Here is a 20230-nt window from a genome sequence, read left to right on the forward strand (position 1 = left end):
GCTGGTAAGAAGCTGAGTTGAGGTGAGAGCAAATTCTTTAGCAATGGCAATAAACTTATTTTACTGTTGTTGTTTTTTCCTTTAGCCATGGGTTCTTCATGGATTCATAAATACAAAATAAATATCACATTACTGAAACAGACCCTATATTTAGAAATGTGAAAAGTGCTTGCTTTTGAGAAATTTGCAACGTAATGGATCAGATGGAACAAATAAACAGGATAATATCCATAAAATCTGACAAATTCAAGTTGTATAGTAATTGAACCTTACATACATACATACATACACACACACATACACCCCCCAACATGTGTATATACACATGTATGTATATATTTAAATGTATGTATGTATATGTGTGTGTGTGTACGTGTGTGTGTATCTGTATACATATACACACATACAGACAGAGGGGACACTGGATTGAATGTAATATTCTTTGTTTCTTCCTTCCTTTTTTGTTTCCTCCTCTCCTTTTCTTTTTCCTCTCCTTTCTCCTCTTCTCTGCTCTCCCTTCCTTTCCCTTCCTTTCCTGCCTCTTTCCTTCCTTCCTTCCTTCCTTCCTTCCTTCCTTCCTTCCTTCCTTCCTTCCTTCCTTCCTTCCTCCCTCCCTCCCTCCCTTTTTCTTTTTTCTTTTTTCTTTTCTTTGGTAAAATAACATTCCTCCCCTCATATTAAAATGTAAACTTCTAGAGGGCATTCAATATTTTCATTTAGTATTTGTAACTCTAGCACCTAGTCTACCATATCACCTAATAGATGTTAAATAAATATTTGCTAAATGTGTTTAAAATTTAAATTGCTCCAAAAAAGCCAAATTAAATTCTTTTTGGTTTTGTTTTTATGTTTCAATCGACATATATTTGGTAGCTTGATAAAGCAGACTAGCTTCTACAATACCTAAAACTGGAAAAAGATCAATTAGATCAAAACAGTCAAAATTAGAAGGAAGGTAGAGAGCTGGGAAAGAATTTTTCCAGGAAATTTCTGTGAAATGACTCATTTTTCAAATATATAGGCAACTGAGTCAAATTCATAAAAATAAGAGCCATTTCTAAATGATCAGAGGATATGAATGAATTGCCAATTTTCAATAGATCTCAAAGCTATCTATACTAATATGATTTTCCCCTAAATTATTGATTAGAAAAATGCAAATTAAAATAACTTTGAGGTACTGCATTACACCTATCAGACTGGCTGTTATTGTTGTTCATCTTTCATTTTCAAAGAAGACCAATGATCTTATAGGTAATATCTTGACTTTTGACTTGAGCAAGAATTGTAATTAAGTGAGCAAGAGTTGCATAAAGTTGTCAGTCTCACTCCTATATTCTAGGCTCACTCTTTCTTCCATAGTCACTAATATCCAGTGGATGACAATACAGAAAAGGAAAACAACAAATACTGGAGGGAGTGTGAAAAAGTAGGGACACTAATGCATTGTTGGTAGAGTTGTGAAGTAGTCTAACTATTATAAAGAACAATTTGAAACTATGCCCAAAGGGCTATAAAACTGGGCATACTTTTTGACTTAGCAATATTATTACAAGATCTGTATCCCAAGGAGAAAAAAAAGATAAAAGATAAGGACCCCTTTTTATATTTAAAAAAGATTTATGGCAGTTCTTTTTGTGGTCTTAAAAATTAGAAATTGAGGGGGATGCCCATTAATTGGAGAATAGCTGACCAAACAATGTTATATGATTGTGATGTAATACTATTATGTATAAGAAATGACAAGCAGGCCACCTTTGGAAAAAAACCTGAGAAGACTTACATGAACTGATGCACAGTAAAATGATCAGAAACAGCAGATTGTTAGACACAATAGCAGCTATGCTGTACAATGATTAATTATAAATGGCTCAGTTATTCTCAACTGCAAAGTGATCTAAGAAAATTTCAAAGGACTCATGATGAAAAATGCTATCCATATCCAGAAAGAATTGATGAACTCTACATACAAATTAAAATATACTTTTTTCATTTTATTTGAGAGCTAATCTGGAAATATGTTTTACATGATTTCTCATGTACAATTGCTTTAATATTGTTTGTTTTTTAGGGGAAGGGCTTTAGGGAGGGAGAAAATTTGGAACTCCAAATTTTAAAAAAGAATGTTAAACTGAACCAGCTACACTCAGGGAAAGAACTCTGGGAGATGACTATGAACCACTACATAGAATTCCCAATCCCTCTATTTTTGTCTGCCTGCATTTTTGATTTCCTTTACAGGCTAATTGTACACTATTTCAAAGTCCAACTCTTTTTATACATCAAATTAACTGTTTGTATATGTATACATATATTGTATTTAGCTTATACTTTAACATATTTAACATGTATTGGTCAACCTGCCATCTGGGGGAAGGGGTGGGGGGAAGGAGGGAAAAAGTTGGAACAAAAGGATTTGCAACTGTCAATGGTGAAAAATTATTTATGCATATATCTTGTAAATAAAAAGCTATAATAATAAAAAGAATGTTAAAATAAATTATATATATATATATATATATATATATATATATATATAATTTTAAAATCTTTTTTTCCCCGAGGCAATTGGGGTTAAGTGACTTGCCCAGGGTCATACAGCTAGGAAGTGGTAAGTGTCTGAGGTCAGATCTGAACTCAGGTCACCCTGACTTCAGGGCTAGTGTTCTATCAATTGCACCACCTAGCTGCCCCAATAATATATTTTTTTTAAAAAGGAAAAGAACCATAATAATTCCATTTGGTCTGCCAAATGTAAGATCTCTGTTAAAAGCAACCTTCAATTTCTTGCTTATCAAGGATGGGTACACTTCATTTTAATGCGGAAATACTTTAAGACAGAATTTCATAAGATATTAATTTTAAAAATCAATCAAGTGAATGGTTCTTGTTTAAAGAGATGAGCCAACATGAATTTAATGTTTTAAATAGCATTTACTTGGCTTTTTCATCCAACAGGAACTGCCATATAAAGAGATAACTCCTAAGAAACAACTAATTGATTCTTTTACCTCTGACCCATCATATATTCAAAGATTCAGTGATTTATGAACAATAAAGTATATTTCTCTCAACTGTAACACAACTCTACAGGCATGGTATTATGATGGGGAATGTTGAACTCTGCCACCCTAGTCCTCACCCTAGATGTTGTGGGATGTATAATTATAGGTAAACTTCTTTGTGATCCTTTCTAGTGTCTGTAGGATCACTATCCCAATCCACATGACAGACTTGGTTTTTCTTGCCAAATTCCACTCAATTCAAATATCGATCGAGTGACATGAGGGTCTCTGATTCTTTTTAATTCTGTTTTGTTCCTAAAAAGAGGGACTAGGGAGTTCTTTCCCCACCATCTTGTATACCTTTATAAACCTGTATTACAGGAAAGGATTGATGAGAGACTAGGTGAGAAATAATCAACAGAAAAGAGCATATTATTGTAGTAAATATCTACTTATATTTGGCTTGGGAAAAAAAGGTGACAAGCTTTTTCTACAATTTTATAATAATTGCATGAATTTTTTGTACTTAATATATAAGATATATTAGTGATAAATAACTGAGGCAGGTTGAAAGGGGAAGGGGTCTCCTTAGCTGCAACAATTGACATTTTAATGTAATTTAAATTTTTCACACAGTAGGCATTTAATGCTTGGTGATTGATGAATGATGGTAGGCATTTTCCTCAGAATTGCAATCCACATATCACATTAAATGATGACAATAACACAGTTCTAGTCAGAAGGAACCATAGACACAATGATTATAATAATAACTAACATTTACATGACACTTGAAGGTTTGCAAAGTACTTTGCATATATGATCCCACTGGATCTTCACAATCAGGTAAATGCTATTATTACCATTTTGCTGATGAAGAAACTGAGGTTGATTAATTCAATCTCCTCATTTTACAGAACAGAAAACAGAACAGAATTTTACAGAACAGAAAATGGTGACTTTGTAAGGTCAAAGTATACCAGAGTTTAGAGCTACCTGAAATGTTAGAAACCATCTAGGTCAACTCTATTATTTTATAGATGAGGGAATTGAGACCCATAAATGAAAATACCTTGCCTAGGGTCACCCAGATTATATGGGACAGAACTAAGATTCACACTCAGATCCTCTGACTCCAAATGCAGCTTTCTACTATAGCATACTTGTCCCTCCCCATTCTTCAAGCTCCTTTTTCTTGAATGATGATTATTATCATTCAGAAAGTATGTTTTTCAGACAACACACTATGAACAGTTCTTTTTCAAGAAATAAATTTCCATTAAGTTAGATATCCAATAAAATCTTTGGATATATACAATCAGCAATAAACAAAGATTTATTCTTCCTCAGCACTAAATGTTTATCTGCCTCTGCCCCCAGAACCAAGAGGAGATACTTTTTGCCAGAATACCCGAACCTTGTGGAGCCACAGAAAAGAGCTGGTTATGTGATTATGGAAAGGATGCCCAGGAAACATTTGTTCTTAATGGACAATAAGGCAGCAGATTTTTAATTAAAAGATTTCCCGCAATTACATGTAAAAACAATTTTTAACATTTTTTTTGTCTTTTAAATTCTTTCTCTGGCTCTCTTTCCTACCATCTCAATGAACAGGCAAGAAATTTGATATAGGCTATATATGTGCAGTCATGCAAAACATCTTTTCATATTAGTCATATTGTAAAAGAAAACAGACCAAAAAACTCAAAGAAAAATAAAGTAAAAACAAGCACACTTTGATCTGCATTCAGATTCCATCAGTTCTTTCTCTGGGGTTGATTAGCATTTTTCATCATAAGTCTGTCAGAATTATCTTGCTTCACCATTGTCAACTAGACCGGAACCAACCTCTAACCTTTGGGTGGCTGGAGCTAAGCAGAGCAGGCTAGAGAGAGAGGAATAAAACAGAAGTTTAACTTCAAAGTTAGGGAAACAGCTTGCAACAAGGAGGAAGATTAGCCATATGTCTAGGGACCCTGTCCCTGGCTGAGGTGTGTGTGGGGAAACTCACTTTAGAATGAGTAAGCCTTTATTTATATATTTGTGGCTACACAAGGAGTCAAATAGTGTCGTATAAACAAGTATAGGTAGGTACAATAGCAACAGTGAGGCAAGATTGTCTTGTGACAAAAGTCTTCTCATAGCAGGGCTTCGTGTCTGGGCTTATAGGTGCTTGTCTGAGGTTAGGGACCATCAGTTCTAGAAGGTGAGTTCAAAGGATTGTTATTACACCAACCTCAGGGCACAGCTTACTTTCTGAATTTTAGCTCTAGAAAATAGGTTCTCTCCTAATATCTTGGAACTATATTTTTGTAAATAGTGAAGTCATTCACAGTTGATCATTATACATTATTACTCTTACTGTATACAATGTTTTCTTCTTTCTGCTCATTTCACTTCACAACAGTTCATATAAGTCTTTTTGGGTTTTTCTGTAAGCATACTCCTCATTATTCTTTAATATAAAATAGTATTTCATCCCAATCAGCCAACCCCAATGGATGGACATCCCCTCAATTTCCAATTCTTTGTGGCTATAAAAGGAGTACTATAAATACATATGTATCTAAATATACATATATAAGATTGATCTAAATATCTATCTATCTATATCTATCTATACATTCCCTCTTTAAAAAAAATCTTTGGGATACAGATCTAGTAATAGTATTGTCAAATAAGAGGATATGCAGAGTTTCATAGCCTTTTAAAGATAATTCCAAATTGATCTGCAAGAATGATTGATTGAATCAGTTCAAAACTCCACCAACATTCAGTTTCATTATATTCTTGAATCATTGTCATTTCTTTTTTCCAATCCCCCACTCCCACCTCAGTTATTTTACTTATAAAATTCTTCTGAAGCTCTTCTAAGAATTCTTTTTTTAGCCTGAAATCAATTTACATTTTTCTTTAAGGCTTTGAATTTTGTTTTTGTTTTTTGTTTTCTTTGATTTTTTTAAATTTTGTTTTCTTCTTCTGGATTGTGTATTGATATCCTTTTGTTGTTTTTGTTGTTGTGTTGCTGTTCATTTTACCAGCCTATTTAGTGCCTTTTAATTTTATGTTAAAGTTGAGCTCTGTTTCAGGGATGGTAGGGGCACTGTCCCTTGCTTAAGTTTTTTTTTTTTTTTTTTTTTGTATGTGTGTGTGTGTGTGTGTGTGTGCGGTATTTTTTTTTTCAGAGCTAGTTTGAGGTGTGGGAGTAAGTATCTCCTGTAAGTTTTCAATTTTTTCAAGGTGTTACAACCCAGGGACAACTGTGTTTACTACTCTCCTGGCCTGTGCTTTGGTCTGTAAGTGACCACAAGCACTCTATTCCACCTTGGAACTACGACCAGGGTCTCTGCTTCTCTGAGACTGCAAGTTCCAGTTTGCTAGTGATCTTCTTCACCCTGAGACTATGATTCAGGACTTCAGCCTAGAGATATGTATGATCAAAATCACAGAATCCTGTACTCAGAGCCTGACAAGTGACTGCTGTATTCTCCTGAGTAGTTGTCTAACTCTCTTACTATCTGTGGGCTGATGTTAAAGACCATGCCTAAGTGAAGGGGCAAGTCAATTCTCTGAAACCCTCCACAGCTGTGAATCATAACACTTGAAGGAGTTGCAAAGCAGCCTTTATTAACACATGTTCTTTGTGGATTGGGAAGAAAATAAATTGGAGGCAAGAAGAAAGAGGAGGAAGATCAGACAATGCAACTGCCTCTCAGTCTCCTTGTATCATCATCATCATCCTCTCACATGAAGAGATCATAAGGTACTACTGTCACTGCTAATTTAGTCATCCCAACACCTGCTGCTGCTTTGTTATGGTAACAGCCTGTGATGGATTGTACTCCACTCTTACTGTGGTGTGACAGACCTTCACTGCTGACCTTCTAAATTGTCTTGAGCATCCTTTTGTGAGTTCTGTCACTCCAGAATTTGTTTTGAGGAGTCATTTAAAATTTTTGGAGGGGAATTTGAGAGAGCTAGGTTGAATCCTTGCCTTTTTACCTCTAGCTTGGTTTCTCTGTAATCTGAATTTCTTTAAATGGTCTATTCTCTTCCTTTTTCTTAAAGGATATTTTTGCTTTATTACCCTTGCAAGACAGTATTGTATAAGAGGCACTGAGCCTGAACTCAGTTAGATCTGAGTTCAAATATCACTTCAATTACTAGGTGTATGCCTCAGTTTTGTCAATGATAAATTAGGTATGATAATAATAGTACCTACTTTTCAGAGTTGTTGTGAGGATCAAATGAGGTAATATTTATAAAGCACTTATCACAGTGCCTGGCCTATAGTAGGTACTATATAAATGCTACTTGTTATTAAGAATTATCATTTTTAACCACACTTCTCAGGCTTGGTTTCTTCATATGCAAAAATGGGGATAATAATAGCTTGTTTCAAAGGATTTTTGTGAATAATTCATCTGTTCAGAGAATGGACATATTGGAAAGTAGCTATTTGAACTCTTTCAATGAAGGTAATTAGCAGCTTGCCCAACTTCATCCTGTTTCCCTTTTCCTGACTAATAATGCATGTAAAGTACTTTGGAAACTTTCAAAGTACTATGAAATGCAAATTATTATTATTGTCATCATTTATGATTATTAAGATGTTTACTGCCAAAATGTCTTTAGACTTCCCAAAAAAAGTGAATTTTTTTAATCTTATAATTATATACTTTATGTGGAAAAACATTTGGAAATCATGTTTAATACATCAGTGAACCAATAGTCCCATGGATGTGGCTACTACTTCTTCCAAAGGTAAAGCTTAAACCCATCCTTACCTGCTTTTTCTCTTAGGGATAACCATGAGTAAAGAGTTCCCTGCTGATCAGTTAGCCTATGGGTGCTGAGTTTTCCCACACTTTGCTAGTTTAGTCTGAAATCTAACATTGCTAGAGTAATTCTTAAATCCTTTCCTGCTGAGTGGGATTTGCCATAGCCTCTACAATACTGCCACAGCTTTTGAGAATTCAGATCTCAAGGAGGTACTGAGGAGGGACTATGCAGTGTCGTTGGTGGGGGATGGCATGGGACATTATTCTTTGTTAATAAACAAAGAATTTTCACTGAGGGTTTAGTGACTTGCCTAGACTCACATTTGAACTCAGGACTTAAATTTGGGTCTTCCTGGCTCCACAATCAGCTCCCTATTTACTAAGCCTTGCTATCTCTCCTTTCCTGCTAAGCTTCCAAAATAATTCTCTCCTAGCATCTTTTGTATCTAGTGATGATGCTGCCATCAGCAGGATGTGAGCTGAGAGCTGTGGTTTCCTGAGTTGTGATGGATTATACTCAGACTCCTGCAAACTCTCACTTGGCCCAGCATGGATTTTCCAGAGTTTCATTAGGAGAGGCTGAATTTCTTTAATTTTGAGAGATACTATCTAGGGGCCTTGTGTAGCACATCTACTGACATTCTCTCATTAGAGAGACAAGGGTGGGTGTTGTGGTCCAGATCCTTTGGGTTTTGGTTGTGACTTTTGTATAAGCATTATTGAAGTCAGGGGAACAAATGGCTTTTTCATTCTAAATCTATGTTCACAAGCCAGAGGAATGAACGTAGATACCATCAAAATGTTCCTATAAAGAAAGAAAAATTCTTTATAGTATAGATAGAACCATTATCCAGGGATGGCTGAAAGCATTCTGAAGATTATAAGAAATACCATGCATTTGTGAAGTGCTTATATGTTTTCAGAACATTTTCATTTTCATTTTCATTTTGTGCTCACAATAGACCTGTGAAGTTGTGAGAGCAGGTATTTTTGTTCACGTTTGACCAATAGAGAAACTGAGACGTAGAGTCTTCAATTCAATATGAATGTGTAGGTAAAATAGTAGACCCTGAGAACACACCAACAAAAATAAATTTCTGCTCTCAAGGAGTTTATATTCTATCAAAGAGGCAATGTATATATTTTTTCATCTCACATCTTCAAATCCTTTCAGAAATCTCAAACTGGATTTGCAGTAGAAATCTTAAATTTTATCTAAAACAAACTATCCAAAACTCCATCTAGTGAGAATCTTTCTCTCTAAACCCTTTCCTCTTCCTACCTTCCCTATTACTGTTGAGGGCAACACCATACTCCCAGTACCTCAGGCTCACAGTCTAGGAGTCATTTTAGACTTCTCACTATCTCTACTTCTTTCTACTACCCCAATTACTAAGTTGTTGCCAAGGTCTGCTGATTTCTTAAATATATCCCTTTCTCTTATCTGGCATCACTGTCATTCTAATGTAGACCCTCATCATCTCATGTTGGTATTAGTGAAATAGTCTGCTTCTGGATATGCTTTCCCATAGTCTCTTCCTGCTCAAAATCATCCTCCATTCAGTCACTAAAATGATTTTCTTAAAAAGCATATCTAATCACGTTACCCTCCTACTCAGTATATGAATGGCATACTTTTGACTTCAAGAACCAATATAAAATGCTCTGTTTGGCATAAAACACCCATCACAATTTCCTTCTTCCTATCTTTCCAGTCTTTTTAGATCTTACTCCCTTACCATGTAATCTTTCATCCAGTATATTGATCTCCTGGCTGTTCCTTGAACATTTCTTGGTTCTAGACATTTTCTGTGGTTTTCTTTTATGCCTGGAATATTTTTTCTCCTCCACTCTGATGATTTAGCTCTCTGGTTTTCTTTAAATCTCAACTAAAATTCCATCTTCCACAGGAAATCTTCCCAAACCCTTCAATGCCAGTACTTTCCATCTTTAAATTATTTCATGTATATAACTTGCCTTGTATATATTTGACTTCATGTTGTCTCCCTGTACATTATAAATTCCTTGAGAGTGGGCACTGTCTTTTGGTATCTTAGGCACTTTACACAATTCCTAGAACTGCATTACATAATAGAAATTTAATGAATATTGATTAATTGAAATCATTCTTCAGTCATGATTTTAGTATTATCAGTCTTGTCCATGTTCATTTGTGTTGTCCTTTCTACAAAGCCATCATTGGCTTTGTTTTTAAATCTTGGCTAAGATCTGAAGCTTGGGTCTCAAGGCAGATGCTTCCAAAACTTTCTTGCTCTCATAGCACTTTATTGAAAAGTGGGGTGAAATATTCCTTCTATGCTTTGATATTCAAGATTACCTCAGTGAATACTGCCTCAATGTATATAGGTTGTAGTTTATCCATGTCATAGGAGATGTTCTTTATAAATGAATGAATTCAATTTAAAAAGCATTTATTAAACATTTACCATGCACCAATCCAGTACTAACCAGTAACCAGATACAAATGAAAGGTGAGATAATCTTGGCCCTCAAGAATTTTAGGTTCTAATAGGAACAAAAATTTTTATAAAGTGGTGGTTAGGAAAGGGAGTTTTGGTCTGGTGAATTATAGAGATAATGGACTGAATTCAGATGCAAAAATAATAGGGACTTGAGAATGTGAGCTTCTAAAGAGCAGGGATTGTTTTTTTTTTTTATCTTTTTGTTTCCTATCTCCAACTCTCAGCACAAGGCTGGCATATAATATGTACTTTTAAAATGCTTATTGAAAATTACCCATGCATATATCTTGTAAATAAAAAGCTATAATAAAAAGACAATATATGTGAAGTTATGCAAAACATTTCTGTAAAAGTCATGTGGTGAAAGAAAACATGGATCTCCTACCCTAATGAAAATAAAAATCCTTAGGTACAATAAAGTTTTTAAAAGAGAAAAAAATTGCTTATTGACTGATTTTCCATGTCTAGCAATTGGTGGGGCAGATGATAGCATCATATATATACACACATATATATAAAAAGATAGAAGAAACAATAAAGTTTAGTTCCCTCATATTTTTATTATTATAGCTTTTTATTTACAAGTTATATGCATGGGTAATTTTACAGCATTGACAATTGCCAAACCTTTTGTTTCAATTTTTCCCCTCCTTCCCCTCATCCCCTCCCCCCAGTGGCAGATTGACTAATACATGTTAAGTATGTTAAAATATAAATCAAGTACAATATAAGCATACATGTCCTAACAATTATTTTGCTATACAAAAAGAATCAGAGTTTGAAATAGTGTACAATTAGCCTATGAAGGAAATCAAAAATGCAGGTGGACAAAAATATAGGGATTGGGAATTCTATGTAATGGTTCATAGACATCTCCTAGAGTTCTTTCGCTGGGTGTAGCTGGTTCAATTCATTACTGCTCTATTGGAACTGATTTGGTTCATCTCATTGTTGAAGAGGGCCATGTCCATCATAATTAATCATCATATAGTATTGCTGTTGAAGTATATAATGATCTCCTGGTCTTGCTCATTTCACTCAACATCAGTTCATGTAAGTCTCTCCAGGCCTTTCTGAAATCAACTGGTTGGTCATTTCTTACCAAACAATAATATTCTATAATATTCATATGCCACAATTTATTCAGCCATTCTCCAATTGATGGGCATCCACTCAGTTTCCAGTTTCTGGCCACTACAAAGAGACCTGCCACAAACATTCGTGCACATACAGGTTCCTTTCCTTTCTTTAAGATTTCTTTGGGATATAAGCCCAGTAGTAGCACTGCTGGATCTAAGGGTATGCACAGTTTGATAACTTTTTGAGCATAGTTCCAAATTGCTCTCCAGAATAGCTGGATGTATTTACAATTTCACCAATAGTGTATTAGTGAAATTATTAGTATTAGTCCCTGTTTTCCCACATCCCCTCTAACATTCTGCATTATCTTTCCCTGTCATTCTAGCCAATATGATAGGTGTGTAGTGGTATCTCAGAGTTGTCTTAATTTGCATTTTAGGTGAGATGAAGCAGAGCCAATGCCACAATGATCTCTATCAGTAGCTGGTGGGATGGACATCATTCTATGGCCAAATGCATTCATCTCTTGGTGGGCCAAAGTTCTAGTGATGAATCTCTGGATTTAGCGAAGCTGATCTATGGACAACAGACACATAGTCACTATAGCCCCACATAGCCTTTTTCATTTAGAAGACCTGTCAGTTTGTGTCTCACTGACATAGTCTTCCAGATGACAGGGTCACTTCTGCACCACTGAACATGGAGGGTGGGACTTTAGTGGAGGAAGGCAAAAAGATATGGCTATCTTTAGTGTTCTTGTCATTCATCTGGCATGAATTTGTCTGAAGCACTGGATATACAGAATCAGTAAGTTTTGCCTTTATTGGGTAGTAGGGGCAGAATAAACTATATACATTACATGGTCTTAGTCCTTCAAGCATTTAAATCTTAAAATAGGATAATATAGGGGTTTTATGGCAGCAAAATGTCACTTGCTTCTTACTTTCCATTCCTTTCTTGCTATTGTTGTTATTTAGTTCTTTTCAGTTGTCTTACTCTTTTTGACCCCATTTTTTGGGGGGGAGGGGCAAAGACCCTGGAATGGTTTGCCATTTTCCCCTTCATCACATTTTATAGGAAACTGAGGAAATGAGATTAAATGAATTAACCATTTAACTAATAAGTGTCTAAGGCCAGATTTGAACTTGGGAAAATAAATCTTCTTGACTCCAGATCTGGCACTCTATCAATTGTGCTACCTAACTGCCCATTTCCTGTACTTTTGTGATTTAAGGTCAATAATTTAATTATTGTTATTATTATCATATTATTATTATGATACTACACTATTCTAGGGAAAAGAATAATGACTACAGCTAAGAAGAAAAAAGAGAAAAAAGCCATTGTCTTTCAGTCATGTTATGTGATCTTAGGCAAATCACTAGATCATAACTGTTTTTTCTCTCTTCTATTTGCCTTGCAGGAAAATTGTAAAAATAAATGAGGTAATGTTTTCAAATTGCTTGGAGCTCCTCTTAAGGAAGGATCTGTGGCAATACTAGAGGGTGATGATGGTGGTGGTGATGAATGAGAACCATCAATGGTTTTTGTATATGTCAACAATTCTAGCTCACTCAGACCGAAAAAGGAAGAACAATATTTTCTCATAGAATTATGCAATAATGTGCTTCCTCACAACTGCTGAACACTGAGTTTTTATTTTCAGAGAGCCAGGGCACCATCTTCCACCTCATTTGCCTCTTCAGGACTAAAAAAAAAATGTATGTAGCTGCCATGGGAGTGCAAAATGCTCTCTAGTCATCTGCCCAGAGAATGGACATTTTGGAGAATATTCATTTGACTTTCTCAATGAAGGCAATCAATACCCTGCCCAAATTCATCTTGTTTCCCTTCTTCTGATTTGTATTTCTCAGATACTCTAGAGTAAGGGTGAAAAATAATTTTATAATTTGCAGTACCTTTCAGGAACACTTACTTTACCTCTCATTGCAGGCTACTTCTACTGTTAAAAAAATAATAGTTGCATTAATATAGCACTTTAAAAAAGCAAGAATGTGATATTATTAATTATCCCATAACATAGAAATCCTGGATATCCAGGGCTGAAAATTGCTCTTTTTGGAGAAACAGAGTTAACAACATCATATCCAATACTTGACTTATCAGAATAAATACTTGTGAAATAGGGAAGTGGAATTTTCTAACATGCATATGTTTACATTTACTAAAAGTAGTATCAAGAAATCTCTCCTTATATTGTTATCCCCACCTGCCTTTCACAGTTTTTCTTTTTGGTTCTATGCCCTTTCCTATGGTGGATCTTTAAAGCAGTAAAGAACCCATTTTAATTTTTCATTTTTATGAGAAAATCATTGAGTTTAAATAGTGTCTTTAGTCCTGGCTCTAAAATCCTGGCTCTCTACTGTTACTACAAGCATCTTAAAAAAAATTTATCATATAGTTAGTTGCATCCACAGTGCTCTAATCATAGGGAGCATACAATAAATATTTGCCAAATATGAATGATGAAAATAAGTTTTTAGAAAAGGGGTACATAGACTGGAGGAGAGCACCCCAAATCCCAGTCTCTTCTGGCTTCTGTCCAGAGTCTGCTGTTAGAGAATTATCCTTATCACTTTTCCCTTAAAGTACTATTTACTGAGTTTATTGTTGGTGGTGTTATGGTATATGATTCTTTCATAGGAGAATTTACTTTTTACATGTGCACTAAGGGTAGATGAGTGACTCACTCTGCAATATCTACACAAACCACCATCTGGTAACTCAAGTTTGAGCTATTCCAGCTTATTCCCATGGTGCATGCCTGTGTAGTTCCTAGGTTTCAGACTTGAGAAATTTAATTACTTACAACTGAACATGTTCAGACTACAGCATCTCTTTACCTCTACCTATAGTTATCTCACCTTTAGTATCCATGTTATCTAAGGGATATAAAAACTTCCATCAAAATTCATACTTCACATGGGTTCATTTACAAACACTTCCTAATATGTTTTCCAATTTCATGTGACCCAAAAAGATAACTCACGTATATGTAGGAAATAATAATAATAGTAGCCTCTACATTTCAATAACTAGCATTTATAGTTATATATATAGCTATTATATACATAATATAATGTTAATTAATAATTAATACATAAAAATAACATAATTAATAACTTTAGCCTTTAAAAGCACTTTTAATTTTAAGCATATAAAGTTTTCAAAGTGCTTTACAAATATTATCTCGTTTTATCCTCATAACAACCTAGAGGGAGGTAATTGCTATTATTATGGGTATTTTACAGATGACAAAACTGAGGCGGACAGAAATTAAGTGACTTAACCAGGATCATATAGCCACTAATTGTTTGAGAAATCTGTCCTCAAATTTTTCTTTATTCTAGGTCTAATACTTTATTCATTGAAATAGAAAATGAAATTAGAATATTAAAACTTCCTGTAACTTGAATAAGTTACAAAGATCATTTAAATCACAATAAGAGAATTGCTAATTAAAGCAATTTGAAACTTATACTTCACATCCATCAAATTTGCAAATGTGACAAAAAAGGAGAAAAATGTATTATTCAAAAGATGATGCGAAAAATAGACACATGTACATTGATGGTGGATCTAAGAATTAATCCAGACATTCTGGAAGGTAATTTGATACCACTAAATAGTATGTCCTCCTTGATTCAGTGATATCACTACCGGGCTTATACTTGAAATAGATCAAAGAAAGCAAAAGTGGATACTAGGGGTGAGATTTGTAGAAAAATATTTTGATAGTTTTTTTTTTTTTTTTTTTTGCTTTGGCAAAATACTAGAAATTAAGGGGTTATCCTTCAGTTAGGGAATGACTGAAGAAATTATGTTGTATTTGGGTAACAGAGTAGTTATTTTGTCATAGCAAATGACAAAGGGTATAGCTTTAAAGAAATCCCTTAGGAAATCTTATGTCAACTAACGCAGAGTGAAGTGAGCAGACCACAAGAACAATTATACAATAGAAATAATGTAAAGAAAAATAATTTTTAAAGACATAAAAATTCTGATTAACATAATGACCAACCACAGAGGAGTAATGATGAAGCATCCTGACAGAGAGGTGATATGGACTCAATCTGCAGAGTAAGACATACATTTTTGGACATGATCAATGTAGAAATATATTTTATTTGAGTACATACATTTGTTACAAGTATTTTCTTTTTTTTTCTACCACACCTTCAGATGTGGTAGAAGGGAGAATGAAAGTAAAAAAAAAAATTTTAAAAAAGAAAGAATGAAAAGGTCATTGATGAATTATTTTAAAAACATTTTGAACAAATTTTAAAATTCATTATTTCTATATTTAAAAATTAATTTCAAATTTTCTCACTCCTTGGAGTCCATCACTCCTAGAGTCCCTTGTAGAGTCCCTAGAGTTCCAAATTGTTCCACAAGCATATATCACTTGCACATGTGAAATCATGTTATTTCCATATTAACAAAAACAAATAAGAAAAGTAAAGAAAGTTTTAAAAAAGCATATTTCAATTTGTACTTATAGTTCATCCGTTTTTTTTCCTCTGGATGTAGATAGAATTTTAAAATAATTTAAATTAATTTTAAAATAAAATTCAATTAATTAGGTCTTTCAGAATTGCTTTGAATCACTGTACAATTGAAAATGGCTGTCATTCACAGTTGATAATTGTACAATATTTCTGTTAAATGTATAATGTTCTCCTGGTTCTGCTCATTCCACTTTGAACCAGTTTATGTAAATCTTCCCAGGTTTTTCTTAAACCATCTGCGTCAATATTTCTTATAACACAATAGTATTACATCAGAATTCTATACCAAGCTTGTTCAGCCATTTTCCATCTCTACTCAATGTCCAATTCTTTGCACCACAAAAAGAGTGACCATAAATATTTTTGTATATATGAGTCCTTTTCCTTTTTTTTTTTTTGTTTTTTGATCTTTTTGGCATATAGATATAGTAGTGATTTTGCTGCATCAAAGGTTATGAACAGTTTATAGCTTTTTCAACATAGTTCCAAATTGCTCCACAGAATAGTTGGATCAATTCACAACTGCACCCACACAACACATCTGTGTCTTTGCTTTTCCATATCCTCTCCAGAATTTGTCATTTCCTTTTTTCTGTCATATTAACCAGATTGATAGGTATGAGGTGATCCTTTAGAACTGTTTTAATTTGTGATTTAGAGCATTTTTATATGATAGCTTTATTTTCTTCTGAAAGTTGCCTTTCATATTATTTAATTATTAATCAATTAGAGAATAGCTCTTATTTTTATGAATTTGACTCAGTTTCCTATATATTTAAGAAATGAGAACTTTATTACAGAAACTTGCTATAAAAAAGTTCCTGCTTTTCTTTTGATTTTGTCTGTATTGCTTTTGTACATTGCACAACCTCTTTTTATTTTCATGAAATTTAAATAGTTCTTTTTACTTCCTGTGATTGTCTCTCTCTCTTGTTTGGTCATAAACACAAACATTTTTTAAATTTACAGAAAAGCAGAGAGGGAAGTTTAAAAGGAAACAGATAAACAAGATAATATTAAAAGTAATATATTGAATTTATTATGTATTTTCTATATTTATTTTTCAAATTTATTGTATAATAAATCTATTATGTATTTAAAAAACAAAACAAAACTTACAAAACAGAGGTTGGTAGTTTCATATACAATTTTCTTTCCCCTGTCCTTTTATGTCTATGAAAATTTCCATTTTATTTGGCATTTTTAGGTTTAGAACAAAAGAGAGTTAATTTTGTTTTAAAAACCCCATAATTAGAAAGATGCAAGAGAGTTTGTTACTTTTAAAAATCTCAGTGGATCTTGGAAGGTTTGTGCACCCTCTGTTACTTCATTTAATGAATTGCTACTAACTATCCCTATGGTCCTGATCTCTTTGGCAACTTCAAGATATAGATAACACAAGGGAAAATGCCATCTGTACAAGCAGAAGCTATCACAGGAAGATACTGTTATGCTTATGATTATTGTCGTCATTATTTCATCTCTTAATGAGACATTGTAACATAGTGAATGGAGAGCTACACTCAATGCCAAAATCAATAGGGTTCAAGTCTCATCTCTGATATGTTCTGGTAAAACATGTAAATAGGAAGCCATCTCTAAACCATATGTAAGGATCACTAATGATGTATGTTGAGCTAGACAACTACATAATATCATCTTTATCTTGTATTTTATTTAATTAAAAACATTTCCCTTGGAAAACACCCACCAGGTGGGACGAAGTGCCTGAGCTGTGCCACTGCCGTCCCTTCCCACCAGGACCTGGGGCAGTGGACAGAGCCCCCGACCCACAATAACCACGTGTGACCGAAAGGCCATAATCAGAAATACATGTCAGAGAAGATGCAGCAGGCCTTAGTGGAGTGTGCCCACTCAGGCCTGGAGAAGTATAACATAGAGAAGGACTTAGCAGCCCATATTAAGAAGGAGTTTGACTAGAAATATTACATCATAGGGAGAAACTTTGGCAGCTAAGTGAGACACGTGACAAAGCACTAAATCCATGTCTACCTGGGCCAGGTTGCCCGTCTCCTGTTCAAGTCTGTTTAGAGCATGAAATAAGGAAGGGAGACTGGACCCTTGATTTCATTTGTACAGGGAATTTCCTCTCTCAATTCAGATTAGGACTATTCTCTGCAACAGAGCCATTAAACTTTACCCACAATAGATGTGTAGAACATAGGCCTACTAGCACTTCTATAACAGATTAAGATGAAATTGAGAAATTTTGTTTTGTTTTGTTTTGCTAATTGTTTTATAATCGCAATAAACTGGTACATAGGATGCCCTGAACAGCAACAACACAATGAAGGCTGAAAGCTCGAGGTGTTCCCATGGCAATGGTGAAGAGAGTTCAGTCTCTAGTATTTGGAATTTAGGCTATAATCCTTGTGATTTAGCTGGCTGTAGGAGCAGGAAGCAAAACAAAACAAATGAAATCAAGGGTCCAGTCTCCCTTCCTTATTTCATCTACAGATCCAGCCCTTTACTTATTTTTCATGCTCTTCATAATATCTCAATTTGGATTTTGGAAATTTACATGCTCTAAGCAGAATTACATTGAATTATCATTATCTGTGATCATATTAACCTTCCAAATAGAATGTAAGTTCTTGAGGACAAAAGTATTTTGTGTTTTTTGTACTCCCAGTAAAGAATTTTGCAGAGGATATATCTACTCAATGTTTGTTGAATTATTGTGTCATCTTCTTCTGTTTTAGAATAGAAATCCTTTCCCCACTTTAGAATAAAAATTATTTTCAATAGAGAACTGAATTCATTATTAATCCTCTCTCTCTATTTTTTTCTTTCCTTTTTCTTTTTGTATGTGAGGGATGATAAACATAGATAAGGAAAGAAATAACTCCCCCCCTTTTTAAGACTGTATGTAATATTTAAAATCATGCAAGTGTTTCTTTTAAAGTTACTTTAGAATTCCTCCCAAGAATCAAAAATTATTAAAATCATAATGAATTAAAATATGATATACACACCCTTTATAAAAGGGAGGAAACTACATTGACCTATATAAATACCTTAATATTATTGCTCCATTTCTTCCTTCACATGGACATAGTACATCTTCAGTCATAAGCAGAATGAAGTCCAGGCTTCAAAGGCAATCTCTTGCCCCAGAGTTTCCATTTTCAAAGGCCAAACCTTTTTCTTCTCTCAGGCATATTAGCCTCATGATTTGTCTCTGACAGTTTAAAAGTTCCTTAAAAAAGTTTCCCAGAAATATTAATGAAATTTATTTGGAAGAAGACTCCGAATCACTTTTGTTTCAAAACAGTCTCAAAATGGCAGATGTTGACTGAAGGAACTGAAGACAGAGATATATTCAACTTGGAGAAGTAATTGAAATTTATTAATGTTAAGAGCAGGAGCTAAGTGGGAGGTCCTCTGTGAACTAGAGAAAGTCACTATACAACATTGTAATCAAGTGCTTAATCATTAGTTTGCTTCAAGGCTCAATACACTTCCAACATGATGTCTTTCTTCAGCATCACAAGAATTCGTGCTTTTACTGTGTCTTCATAGTGCTCCCTTCCTCCTTCCTTCCCTCCTTCTCTCTCTCTCCCTCTCTCTTTCTCTTTCTCTCTCTCTGTATATTAATGTATATATAAATGTGTACATATTTATGTGATATATATGTATATTTATGTACATATGTTTCCAAGTTTTATCTCTAATTAACATGTAAGTTCCTTGAGGCAAAAGCTACTTCATTTTTGTTTCTGAATCATAGGACCTAGTACATAGTAGATATTTCGTAAATGTTTATTTATTGATTCATTATCTTTTTACATTAAATCTCATTTTCCCTCAATTATAAGGAAACAAAAATTTTTAACATTTGCATTTTAAAATTAAATTCTTTCCCTCTCTCCCCTTGTCCCTCCTTGAGAAGTCAAACAGTTTGATATAGATTACACATGTGCAATCATGAAAATTAGTTCTATATTAGTCATGTTACAAAAGAGAATGTAATCTAAAAAACCCCGAAAGAAACCAAGAGTGACATAGAAAGTTTTTTTTAAGTATTTTTTCAATCTGTATTTAGATGCCACTAGTTCTTTTTCTATAGGTAGATAGCATTTTTCATCACAAGTTCTCCAGAATTGTTTTGGATCATTGTGTTGATAAGAATAGCTAAGTCATTCACAGTTGATAATTGTGCAATATTGCTATTACTATGTTTGATGTTCTTCTGGTTCTACTCTTTTCACTTTTCATCAATTCATGTAAATCTTCCCAATTTTTTCTGAAACCATTCTCATCAACATTTCTTATAGCATGATAGTATTCTATCACCATCTACTTGTTCAGTCATTCCCCAATTAATGGAC

The 20230-nt window shown here is 34.0% G+C and overlaps 1 pseudogene; it reads left to right on the forward strand.

The window, feature by feature from the left end:
• Positions 1–15382: 15382 nt before the first annotated feature.
• On the forward strand, positions 15383–17930 carry LOC105750055 (annotated as a pseudogene).
• The last annotated feature ends 2300 nt before the right edge of the window (positions 17931–20230 follow it).

The sequence above is a fragment of the Sarcophilus harrisii genome, chromosome 3 (assembly GCF_902635505.1).
Source record: "Sarcophilus harrisii chromosome 3, mSarHar1.11, whole genome shotgun sequence".
Classification (NCBI taxonomy): domain Eukaryota; kingdom Metazoa; phylum Chordata; class Mammalia; order Dasyuromorphia; family Dasyuridae; genus Sarcophilus; species Sarcophilus harrisii.